Here is an 11540-nt window from a genome sequence, read left to right as displayed (position 1 = left end):
TCTTTTAGATTCTGGGTCTGCTAGTTGCCAATGGGCTGAAGAAAAGTTGTTAACTTATTATTTGTTGAGCTTATTTTAAGAATAAGTTTGGGAACAATGCTTTTCTAGCTCTTTACCTCTTTAAGTAGAGTCTACAACTCTTTCATTTAGGTACTTATGCATCTTTTGCAATAGCAAGCAGAAGAAGGCATGGCAGTTATAGTAATCACTGTCTTCTTGGAAACTTCGTTTACCAGCTTTAGGATTGACAGAAGTTCCAGAAATGCCTCTATTGTTTTTGAGAAATGTAAGTTATAGGGGGACAAAATAACATAGGAGTTAAGTAAAACACAAATGATGTACCAATTTTTCACAAAGCAAAAGGCAGAATCTTCGTAAATTATCCATCAGCTATACACCTAGACAACTGTCTTATTGAAAGCAAGTACCAGTCTGCAATTGGCTGGCAAAGAATATGATGCTCCATAGTAAACGCATGGATAAATAAGAATAAAATAGCACTAAAGGATTTCTAGCCCATTTAAGTCAACTTCAGAATTTTTCATAAATTTTTCATACATATCACTATATATTTTTTTTTTGGCAGTTTTTGGCTGGGGCCAGGTTTGAGCCCACCACCTCCGGCATATGGGACTGGTGCCCTATTCCTTTGAGCCACAGGCACTGCCCCCATATCACTATTTAGTGAGAAATATGACAGGAAGCTAATTACTCAAAAGTAAATCAATGATAAAAATACATTCTTATATTTTATTTATTGTGTTTTCTTCAAAAGTAAGTTTTGTCATTAAACATTAACTACTTTATATATTATTATTAACAATAATGATGATGGGACAACTACCAGCTAGTAATTACTCACTGCAAACCAGAGACAATGCTTAGCTAACTACAAACATTTTTTCCTTCCATCCCCACAACAATTCAGTGAGAGAACTGGGACTCAGAGGAATTAGGAAACTTGTCCAATGCTCAGAGTTAGTATATTCTTGAACAAGAATTCAATCCCAAATCAGATTCTGAAGTTCTTACTTTTAACTTCTGAGCTAGACTTCCCCAGAATTATGTTAATTAAGATTTTCTATGGCCCATTGAGGATTTCTTGCTGTCATTTACAATGCTGGAAAAAAGATCTACCCTTGCATATGAATACAGAAGCATCAAAAATGCCCTATTGGCTGAATCAAGTTGTCCAATCAGAAAGACTTTCTGTTTCAGAATGGCAACAAGGGACTATTTATTGAATGAGCTTGACAACTGACCTTTATGAGATTGATTTGAAAAGAGGGCCTAACTGTCCTCCGTGTTTTCTGAATCTTTCTCTTTCTCTCCCTTTCTCTCTGTACATATGTATCTGTATATATGTGTGTGTGTATAAAATATTCTTTGCCCCCCAGTACTGTATTACCTAGTTATTTAGTCTTTTGAAATTATATTTATATTTTATAAGCCATAACTAACTCAAGAATAACAAGCTTTCCATACAACATCAACCATCTCTTATGAGGAGGTGTAGTGTGACATTCTAAGGTTAACCAAGACATCTGGAGTATGGCAACTGGAAAAAAATGAGTTAAAAAAACAATAATGTGAACAGCTACTACTAAATCTTCAGTTGGGAGAAGCAAGATATATTCATGCACATTTAACCTAAAAAGACCTGCATACAAAAAGATAGCAGATTACCAGGAAAGATGATAATAAGCAATGGCAATTGTCAGCAAAGTAGAAAGGAAGAGCAAAAAAAAGTAGTCAACCTGGGGAAATTTAGTTCAAGGGTAAATACAAGCCACCCTCTATAACTCCAAGATGGAGGGCAACCCCAGGTGAGTGCACCAGAATCTTTAAATTATAACACAAAATAATAACAATATAGAAAGGGTCTTCTCAATCTTTTAGGAGTCAAGATAAATACCAAAAGTGAATCTATTTAGATGACAAATGGTGGAGGAAATAGCTAGAGGCAACTGATCCAGGGCCTCTCTTCTCCTAAACTTCCCTGGCTTCCCTGAGAGGCAGAAAAGGAGGGATAATATTTCCACACACCTGTAATCCATTCCCAACATACCAGTGAGCTTCCGTCCACCAAGTAGAAAGCTCTGTAACAACTTATGTCAATAAGAAGTAGTTCCACTATGTTTGGTCTACTCCATTTAAGAAGTTGAGAAAATATATAACATAACAAAGTAATATTTTTATAGAAAGTAGTTAAACACTAAAACATTTTGATGCTCAAAGGGCAAGGTTTAGTTGTAAAAATTAACTTTTAGAATGCCTGATTTTCTGAGGATGCAGAAATATAAGGTATGAATACTCTGTATTTTATTGGGCTTTGAGATATTTTTATCAAATCATTTTATTATCTCAATATATTTTTAAAGTTTGAATTAGGCCAGGCACAGTGGCTCACGCCTATAATCCTAGAACTCTGGGAGGCTGAGACAGGTCGGATTGCTGGAAATCAGGAGTTTGAGACCAGCCTGAGCAAGAGTGAGACCCTATCTCTACCAAAAATAGAAAAATTAGCCAGGCATTGTGGTGAGCACATGTAGTCCCAGCTACTTGGGAGGCTGAGACAAGAGGAACACTTGAGCTCCAGGAATTGGAGGTTGTTGTGATCTATGATGCCACGGCAGTCTATCAAGGATGAGGGTGACAGAGTGAGACTCTAAAAAACAAAAATAAGTGTGAATTAACCTTAACAGGACCCATCATGGCTTTAAAGTATTACAATGAGTGATCAAATGATCCAATGCTGGGCATCTTGGAGGTGAAGAGGGTTATATTAATTAGTATACTGTAATAATTGGTATAAGCCAAGGCACCAGCCAAGGCTGGTGGGTTTAGCAGCCCAGGCCTGCTAAACAACAATGACAACAACCCCCAAATAGCCAGGTATTGTGTGGGAACCTGTAGTCCCAGCTACTCGTGAGGCTGAGGCAAGAGAATTGCTTAAACCCAAGAGTTTGAGGTTGTTGTGAGCTGTGATGCAACAGCACTCTACTGAGGGTGACATAGTGAAACTCTGCGTCAAAAAAAAAACCTGAAAAAACAACATAAATGTGTTATGAATAAATCAAATGTTTTGCATTAAGGTGAGCAGATCTTCCCCCTTTATATGTGGCTCAAAAATCATTTTTTATTAACATTGCTTAATGGTAACACTAATATGCTAGGTAAGGCCAGGTGCCTTAGACTTAAGTAAAATGATCAATAATGTGGTTATATTATCCCTAATGAAATATATCATTAATGAGAATTGAATGATTATACAGAAAAATAATGATTTGAAGACTGAAGGCATGTCTTTAGTTGAATACCTCAGGCAAGTCCTAGGCCTTGGTTTTCTCAGCTCTAAAATCAGAAGGTTGAATTTAATTATCCCTAAGGTCTTTTCCAGCTATAAAATCTCTGTATTTTTTGTACTAAATTAATGGCTACCAGTTCTATGACACCAGTGTTTACTTTTGCTGTGCATGCTTGATTCTGCTAAGAATCAAGAAAAAAGGCTTGGTGCCTGTAGCTCAAGTGGCTAAGGCACCGGCCACATACACCAGAGCTGGCAGGTTCGGAGGCAGCCTTGTGGAGCTCTGTCCTCTTAGGCAGATTTTCTTGATTCTTTCAGCATACAGAGGTGTGGTAATTAAGAAAAGAAAAGGATTAAGGAAGAGGGATCAGAGAGGAGAAAAGAAAATGAAGACATAAAGGCTAAGCACTTTCGTCCTTGATCTGAGAGACGGTTGCCCTCTCACCTTTTCTGAGATCTGTCAGCACCTACAGGATGGATAGCACCACAACTACCCCGCTAGTCCTAGGTTCCTAGGGTTTACTAATAAAGTGGTTTGCATCTTAGAAAATGAAATGAAACCAGGGAGGAACACACAGAGGGCTTCTGGGGTAATATTCTAGATCTTAAATTGGTCACTTTCTTCATGAATTTTTTTGTATCAATCAACTTTCCTAAGACAAAATTAATGAATTAAAAATATGTATCACATTCAAACAAAATGAAGAGCCATTCTCTTTTAAAGAAGAGGTCTCATCTCCAGAGGAATAATTAAGAGACTATTAAATATCAACCCTAAAGGTTTCAGTGAAAAACCTCCCCAGTCCCCTTGAGTAAATAAGGAAAGCTGTGTAAGCAAGCACAGTGGAGGCAAAAATCCCATGTGAGAATAAGAGGAGGAACAGAAAAAAAGAAGGTCCTCTAGATACTTCATGAAGCCCAGAAAGGCTGATGTGGCTATAACCAGACCAGCATTTCAACTGGCCTCCTGATAAGTTCCAGGAATCAGAGGCCAAGGATTATGATCTTGCCTCTGAGCAGAGTCAAATGAAAACTCCTGGGTCTCAGATCTTCCCATAGTTTGTATTTAAGTTATAAGAATGAGCCCGAGAACCAGGTTGTCTCTAAAAGAAAACAAAACCTTAGGCAGAATCTTCATTGTGTGAAGTTCAAGAAGGCTTTTGAACTGTGGGCCTCACCATTTGCATTTCTGACTATTTACTTTTTTGCCTCGAGAAAGGTCCAGACAACCACTACCTGTTCAAATCCTTTCATTTCAAACCTACTGTTCATATGTCAGTTTTCATCTTTACTTTTCTTTTTGGTTCTTCTGGATACCAGAATTATCCGAGTTCCCTGACCACTTTACATCACCTTCTGCTGACCTTCTCCCCCTCCTACACTCTGTAACACTCATTCCTCACATTCAACAGGTGTTTACTGAGCACTTGCTGTGTCTTAGGCCCTGTTGCAGATGCTGAGGATAAAATGGTGAACCACATGTATGTGGCTTCTACACTGGTGCAGGGTGTAGTATGGAGGGGAAGGAGAAGGTAGATGTGAGACAGCCATCTAAAGAAATTAATACTGATTTTGGTCCATACCATGTAAAGATGAGATGCTATGAGAGGCAATGACAGGGGTGATCTAACTCAGCTTTGAGGAGCTGGCATTTAAACTGTGACCTGAATAATGAGATGGAGGCAGGCAAGTGAAAAGAGACAAAAGCATGTTCCAGGCAGTAGGCAAAGGTACATGCAAAGGCCAAGAGAAGAAAGACTATTAGTACTGGGAGACCTAAAAGAAAGCTGGACATACAAATGGTGTTATCAGAGAGACAAATGGTTGATGTGTCCACATATGGATAGTTTGTGCAGACCTGCCACTCTGCTAGGAGATATTGGCATCGACAATTGACCATGATTGATTGTTCAATCAACAAAAGTAGTATCTTGAATTTATGGTATGATTTACATGTACATTGTAAGAGGACTCTCAGTGGCAAGTGCTAGAAAGACCAATCAAAACTTGTTTAAGCAGATAGCTATTTATTAGTGTGTATATCTGAAAAGTCCAGGGGGAGGGCTACCCTCAGGCATCAAAGCTTCAAATTTCCTATGGAGACATAATGTGACTCATACACATCATCACTTCAATCTATAACCCACATAAAAATTATGAGTCAGATATTTTACATTGCTTTTTCATAGTGTCTGAAATCCAGTGTGTCTTTCCTACTTACACCACATCTCGGTTTGTACTAGTCACGTTCCATGTGCTCTGTGGCTAGTGACTACTATTTGGACAAGCCCTCGGGTTTGCTCAGTTTTTACATATTTGAGAATGAACTAGATTGTCTTCCTAGAAGTCTGAGCAAACATTTCTTAGAGATCATTGGCTCTAAAGGAGTCATGTGACTACCTTGAATCAACCTGTGACCAGGGAGAAAGTGATGAGCCCAGGGGTTGAGACCCAAATCACATGCTGTACTCCAGGAGTGCACTAGAGGGTGGGCCTCTATGTCAGGGATGGAAATTTATCACTTTTGGTTGCCTGGCATCCATTAATCTGACCTCAAAGAGATGGGAGAGAAGATTGTTATCTCTGGGAAGTATGAGTCCAGGGCTTATAAAAGGTACCACTTTTATTTTCTGTTTTAAATGCAGTATTTTGCTGTATAGTTTCTTGCTACTAGAGTTTTATTTTTATTTTTGCTTTTAATTAAAACGATAAACTTAGGGGTTTTCTTTTGTTGTTCTTGTTCTAAAAAGGTTAAGATCAAATGGAAGAATGATCTAACAGTAGGGTGAATGAATGTCTTGGTTTCCCTAGGACAATCTTGGCTTATACCAATTATTACAGTATACTAATGTGGCTGGCACCCTACTCACTGAGCTACAGGCACTGAGCTAACATATTTATGTTATCAATAAAAAAAATCCTTGGCTTGGTGGCCATAGCTCAGTGAGTAGGGCACAAGCCACATACACTGAAGCTGGTAGGTTCGAGCCCAGCCAGGGCCTGCTCAACGCCAATGACAACTGCAACCAAAAAATAGCTGGGCATTGTGGTGGGTGCCTGTAGTCCCAGCTACTTAGGAGGCTGAGGCAAGAGAATTAATTAAGCCCAAAAGTTTGAAGTTGCTGTGAGCTGTGACACCACAGCACTCTACAGAGGGTAACAAAGTGAGACACTACCTCAATTTTAAAAAATCCTTAAACATTTTATCACACTTTTCTGATATCCTGACATTCTTTGCTTCTTATATTATTTCTACTTTTAATTATATAAGTAAGCTGAATCTTTAAAAAAAAAAAAAAAAAAGCACTTCAGCATGCTTTTAAGTGGCGAGAATGCCAGTCACTAAATTCTTTGTCATAAAAGGAATCTAGAGATTGCTACTATTCAATTAGTTAGCCAAAAACCCCCAGATGCAGCAAAATTACATATGTCTTGACCCTCTGATCTAGGAATCTATCCCCAAGACACACTGGCAACATGTAAAATGGTATGTGCCCGAGGCAATTCACTAAAGGACAATTCATAATCACAAATGACTGAAAACACCCTCCAAAGTCCATCAGTAGGAAGCTGGTTGAATAAATTACGACACAATCATATAATGAAATATTATGCAGAGAAAGGAGTGAGGAAAATCTCTGTATACTGATATGAAAGAAAAGTGAAAATGCAGAATGCAGAAAAGTGTACATAGCATGCTACTTTTTGAATTAAAAAGGGAGATGATATATATACATACATATATATGTATATATGCGCCGGTATTTTTAAAAGAAGAAATGGAAAGATAAAAACTAACAAAAATGGGTTACCCATAGAAGAAAGGAAAGAACAATGGGGAGAGGGTTTGGATGGAAGCAAGGTCTCTCCAAATGCACCATATTTTATTGTTTTAACTTTGAAATCATACATGTTTTATATAATTAAAAAATTAAACCAAATAGAAAAGAAACAATGTAACCCATAAAGATCAAAGTAATCTGAAATCTTTTTTTTTAAAACAACTTCGTTATTTATATTTTATTTTTACAAAAAGGCAAACAGAAAGGGTCACCCCCAGAAAGTGCAGAAGAGGCCAGTGCCAATAAGAACAGGTCTGACTACTCTTCCCTACCTCGGTAATAGCAAAGAACAAAACATTGTCCAAGCATGGACTAAAGGCTTATGTTAACAAGGTCAGTCTGTTTGGGCCAGCCAAGGGGAAGGGAGCAGCAGACATTCTGTGCAGTCCATGTCCATGAGGAGGAAAGGCCGGGGTCAGTCTATTGAGGCCTGGGTGGGTTGGGGCCTGGAATCCTTCTCTTGGAAGGCCTTCTGGGTCGTCGTCCCCAGGGCATGTGGGCCACGGGGAAGATAACATGGAAAACCTCTGTGGACCACAGGGGCCCGCTGCTGGTAACAGGGTGTGGGGAAGTAGGGCATGTGGGGCTGGGGACCCCCAACTAAAGTCGGGTTCAAAGGAAAATCCTGTCTGGGTAGATGAGGGGACGTCAGAATGGAAATAGAATTGATCAGACTGGAAAGTATGGTCGGAGGAAAAATAGGTATCTTGGGGACAGAATGGGATCTGGGGCATCCCCGGGTGAGGGGTAATGAGAGGAAGCTGTGGAGGCAGAAGCGTGATCAGGGGCGGGGGCTCGAGCAGGGAGTGGCGTCTGCCAGCACAGGCAGATGGGGACAGTAAGGACCTGCGATTTCTGTTGGGCCGGGAGGACAATTCGACACTCTTCACAGGCTGCTTGATCCACCTGCCCACAGGGTAGCGGGGCAGCTCCACACCCCAGGCATCGGCCATGTGGGCCAGCAGCAGCTGGGACAGCTCGCGGTGCACAGCTCCAGTGCACCCCGTCCGTCCACCGGTGCTGCCACGCATGCCGGAAGTGGAAGTGCAAGTCCAGCGCGTCCAGGTTGTGCCTCCTGGCCTCCACGAAGCTGTGGAAGTTGGCTTCGACCACGTCGAATTTCAGGGAAGTGTTGTAGGGGAGGGCCTCGGGCTCAGGTGGAAGGAAGGGTGTAGTGGTCCTCTCCCCTACCGGCATGGTCGGGTTCCACAGCAGGAGGCAAGATTCGGGCAGCACCCGGCGCAGGCGCTGGAACAGGTGCTCCAGGTTCTCCAGGTAGTTACTCCAAGAGTCGTGACTGTACCTGGAGATGTCCCAGAGGCAGGAGTTCGTGATGAGCACGTCGGGGACGTGCTCGCCTGATTGCAGCTCTTCCGGGATGCTCTCAAGGTACTCCGAGTACACGCGCGTGAGGAAGTAGAAACGCACCAGGTGGTGGTCAGAGCAGTACTGGCGGACCTCACGGTAGGTTACGCCATTGTGCATAAGGCCCCACTGGCCCCCCTCCATCAGCTCATCCTGTTCAAAGCTTATCTCCCCCTTCGCCTTGAGCTGGCTGCGGGTGAGCAGGCAGTCCTTCTGCAGCAGGAGCACCAGGTCCTTGTACACCGACCTCTGCACAGAGTCCCCCAGGACGACCACGAATTTGTTGTGGAGCAGCTGCTGGATCTCAGAGGACTTTAGGTGGACAGTGACATCCATGGCACATGGCCAACCTCCTCACTTTGCAGGGGGTGGGTCTGTGGATTGCTCACCTCACTGAACAACAGAGAAGATGAAAAGAGAGCCCATATATCAAGGGCCTAGTACAGAGCCTGCCAGACACGAGCACTCTTTAATGCTTTAGGCTCAGCAGAGGCGCCCGTGCGGCAGACTCCAGGGAAAACATGGGCCTGCAGACAGCACCTCGCTCAGACCTTCCCAGTAATCTGAAATCTTCAGTGGCTTCCCACTATCTACCCACTGAGTTCAAACTCCTGAGTGTGGATTCAATGCTCTCTTTAGTCTGCTCCAGCCAAACATTCCCAGCTCACATCCTGAGGCTCCTTCTCCCATCTGCTGTCCTCATGCACAAACATTATTTGAGTACCTACTTTATTCTGCTAGCTAGACTTTACCTCCTTACAGATGGAATCCACCTCTGTTTCATGCCGGAAGTCTACAGTGTTCAATCTCTAGAGTTAGCATAACAAAAATTTGTGATAATTACAGCATCCTAAAGTTGTTGGGTAGAAATTTTATATTTATTCTGAATAATACAAAGAAGACATAGTTTCTTGATTTTACACATATTACAAAATACCCAGCTAAAGAGTAATTTTCTATAAAACAAAGACAATAATTGAAACAATCCAATATCCATCAGCAGATGAATGTAGGGTGGCTTGTATCTACCATGGAATATTATTCAGACTTGGAAAGCAAGGAATTCTGACACATGCTACCACATGGATAAACCTTGGAGACATTATACTAAATATAATAAGCCAGACACTAAATACTGTAAGGTTCCTCTTATATGAAGTAACTAGAGTAACCGCAGTCACAGAGACAGAAAGTAGAATGGTGGTTGCCAGGCACTAGAGGGAGTTTCAACTTTGCAAGCTAAAAAAAGTTCTAAAAAGGATGGTGGTGGGTTGCACAGTGTGAATGCATTTAATGCTACTGAACTGTGTGCTTAAACATGCTTAAAATGGTAAGTTTTATGCCATGTATATTTCACGACAAAAAAAAAATTTAAAGAAGGAAAATGAATCATTTAGGAATACCTTGTAATGTTGACTCCTTTTATAAATGTAACAAGCTTTTAACCAAAGCTATCCTCTCCAGGGCCATTGAGGATATGAGAAAAGAAACTTGGCTTTTTGCTTAGAACAAGGTACCATGCTCTCGTCACCAAGAGTACTTCCAACAGAAACTTTCTATCCTGGGACCACTTTGCACCCTAGGCTTTGTAGAAGTAGGAGTTACACACAGCTGATTAATGTAAAAGGTGTTTCCATGATTCTTGTGCTCGTTCCTAATCAAAGCTTTGTGTTGGCATTGGTCTGTAGTATTTGTATTTGTGCCTCTGAGTAAAATGCTCTATCCCATCCAAGCATTCTCTTCCATTCCCACTGGAAAACCCACTGAACTCTGGGCTACTGCCACTTAGGAAGAATTTACCTTTGACTCAGTTTTAAAACTCTGCCTTTTGTACCATATTAATATGAAATATAAATAATAGGGGAAACTATATGAGGAGAGAGGAGGTACATGGAACTCTCAGTACTTTCAGATCAATTTTTTATAAACCTAAAACTGCTCCAAAAATATAACTATTAATTAAAGAAAATAACACCCTGTATCTTAAATTCTTTGAGTTGCTGGTAGACAGTAAATGGTCTTATGATCCATATAAGTAAAATTATGCTTTTTTAAAACAAGGAAATATGTTCTTTTTAAAATACGTAATATAGATGGCCAGAAATTAAAGTCATATTGTTCTGGGGAATCACCATTGTAACCATATTTGAACATTATAGGAGGAAAAGAGCATAAAATTAGAATCCAATCCCTAGTTTCTGGTCCTTTCTGAGTTGGAAATACCTCACCCTTCTCACACATGGCTTTGCTTCTTTCTTGCCCCTTAAAGATTACAAAAAGATACACTGAAGTCTTTGACCATATGGGCAATTAAATACTGCCAAGAATAGGTTATTGAAAAGCCCTTCTAAGAATTATTTAAAATGTGGATAGCAAGCTTACACTTCTAGCAATGACAGAGCAGCTGGTAGCAGATCAACCTTTCTGCTAAAAACATTTATAAAAGCTGGACAAAATGCCACATACAAACACAGGCACAAACGGACGCACACACTCACACATGCAAGCCACCTGCCTGAGAGGTCAAGATCCCAAAGAACAAAAACACTCACTGAAGGGACCCCTCTGGCCATGGTCACATTATTTCCTCAGGATAGTTGATAATGTACAATACAGAACATAGAAGCCAAGAAGTCAGCACCTAAGAGAATATGGCAGTCCCAGTGGGCTGGACAAACAAAATTTAGGATTCAGAGACCATTGAGAAGGGCTTTCAGTTGAGTCTCTATAAGAAATCGATTAAGAAGAAACCAGAAATAGACCAGCATCAACTGGATCGAGGTAATATTCCCATACTCTATGTGGGGAAATGAAATCCTCTCTAAAGAAAGTTAACATCATCCACAGGCTCTACCATTTTCCATACATAATGTCCAGTATTCAATAAAAAATACCAAACATTCCAGAAAATAGACCAAACTATTGAAAGCCAAAAGAAAAACAGACAGTAAAAACAGATTCACAGGTGATCTGTATATTGGAATTATCTGACATGAACTTTCCACTGATTGACAAAAACCTTAAGC

The 11540-nt window shown here is 40.6% G+C and overlaps 1 pseudogene; it reads right to left on the bottom strand.

Moving 5' to 3' along the window:
• Positions 1 to 7317: 7317 nt before the first annotated feature.
• LOC100955911 lies at positions 7318 to 8850 on the bottom strand (annotated as a pseudogene).
• Between the last annotated feature and the right edge of the window lie 2690 nt (positions 8851 to 11540).

This window comes from Otolemur garnettii, unplaced genomic scaffold, assembly GCF_000181295.1.
Source record: "Otolemur garnettii isolate 467f Iridium unplaced genomic scaffold, OtoGar3 scaffold00144, whole genome shotgun sequence".
NCBI lineage: Eukaryota > Metazoa > Chordata > Mammalia > Primates > Galagidae > Otolemur > Otolemur garnettii.
Note: the sequence above shows the minus strand (reverse complement) of the source record. Positions and strands in the feature narration are given on the sequence as shown.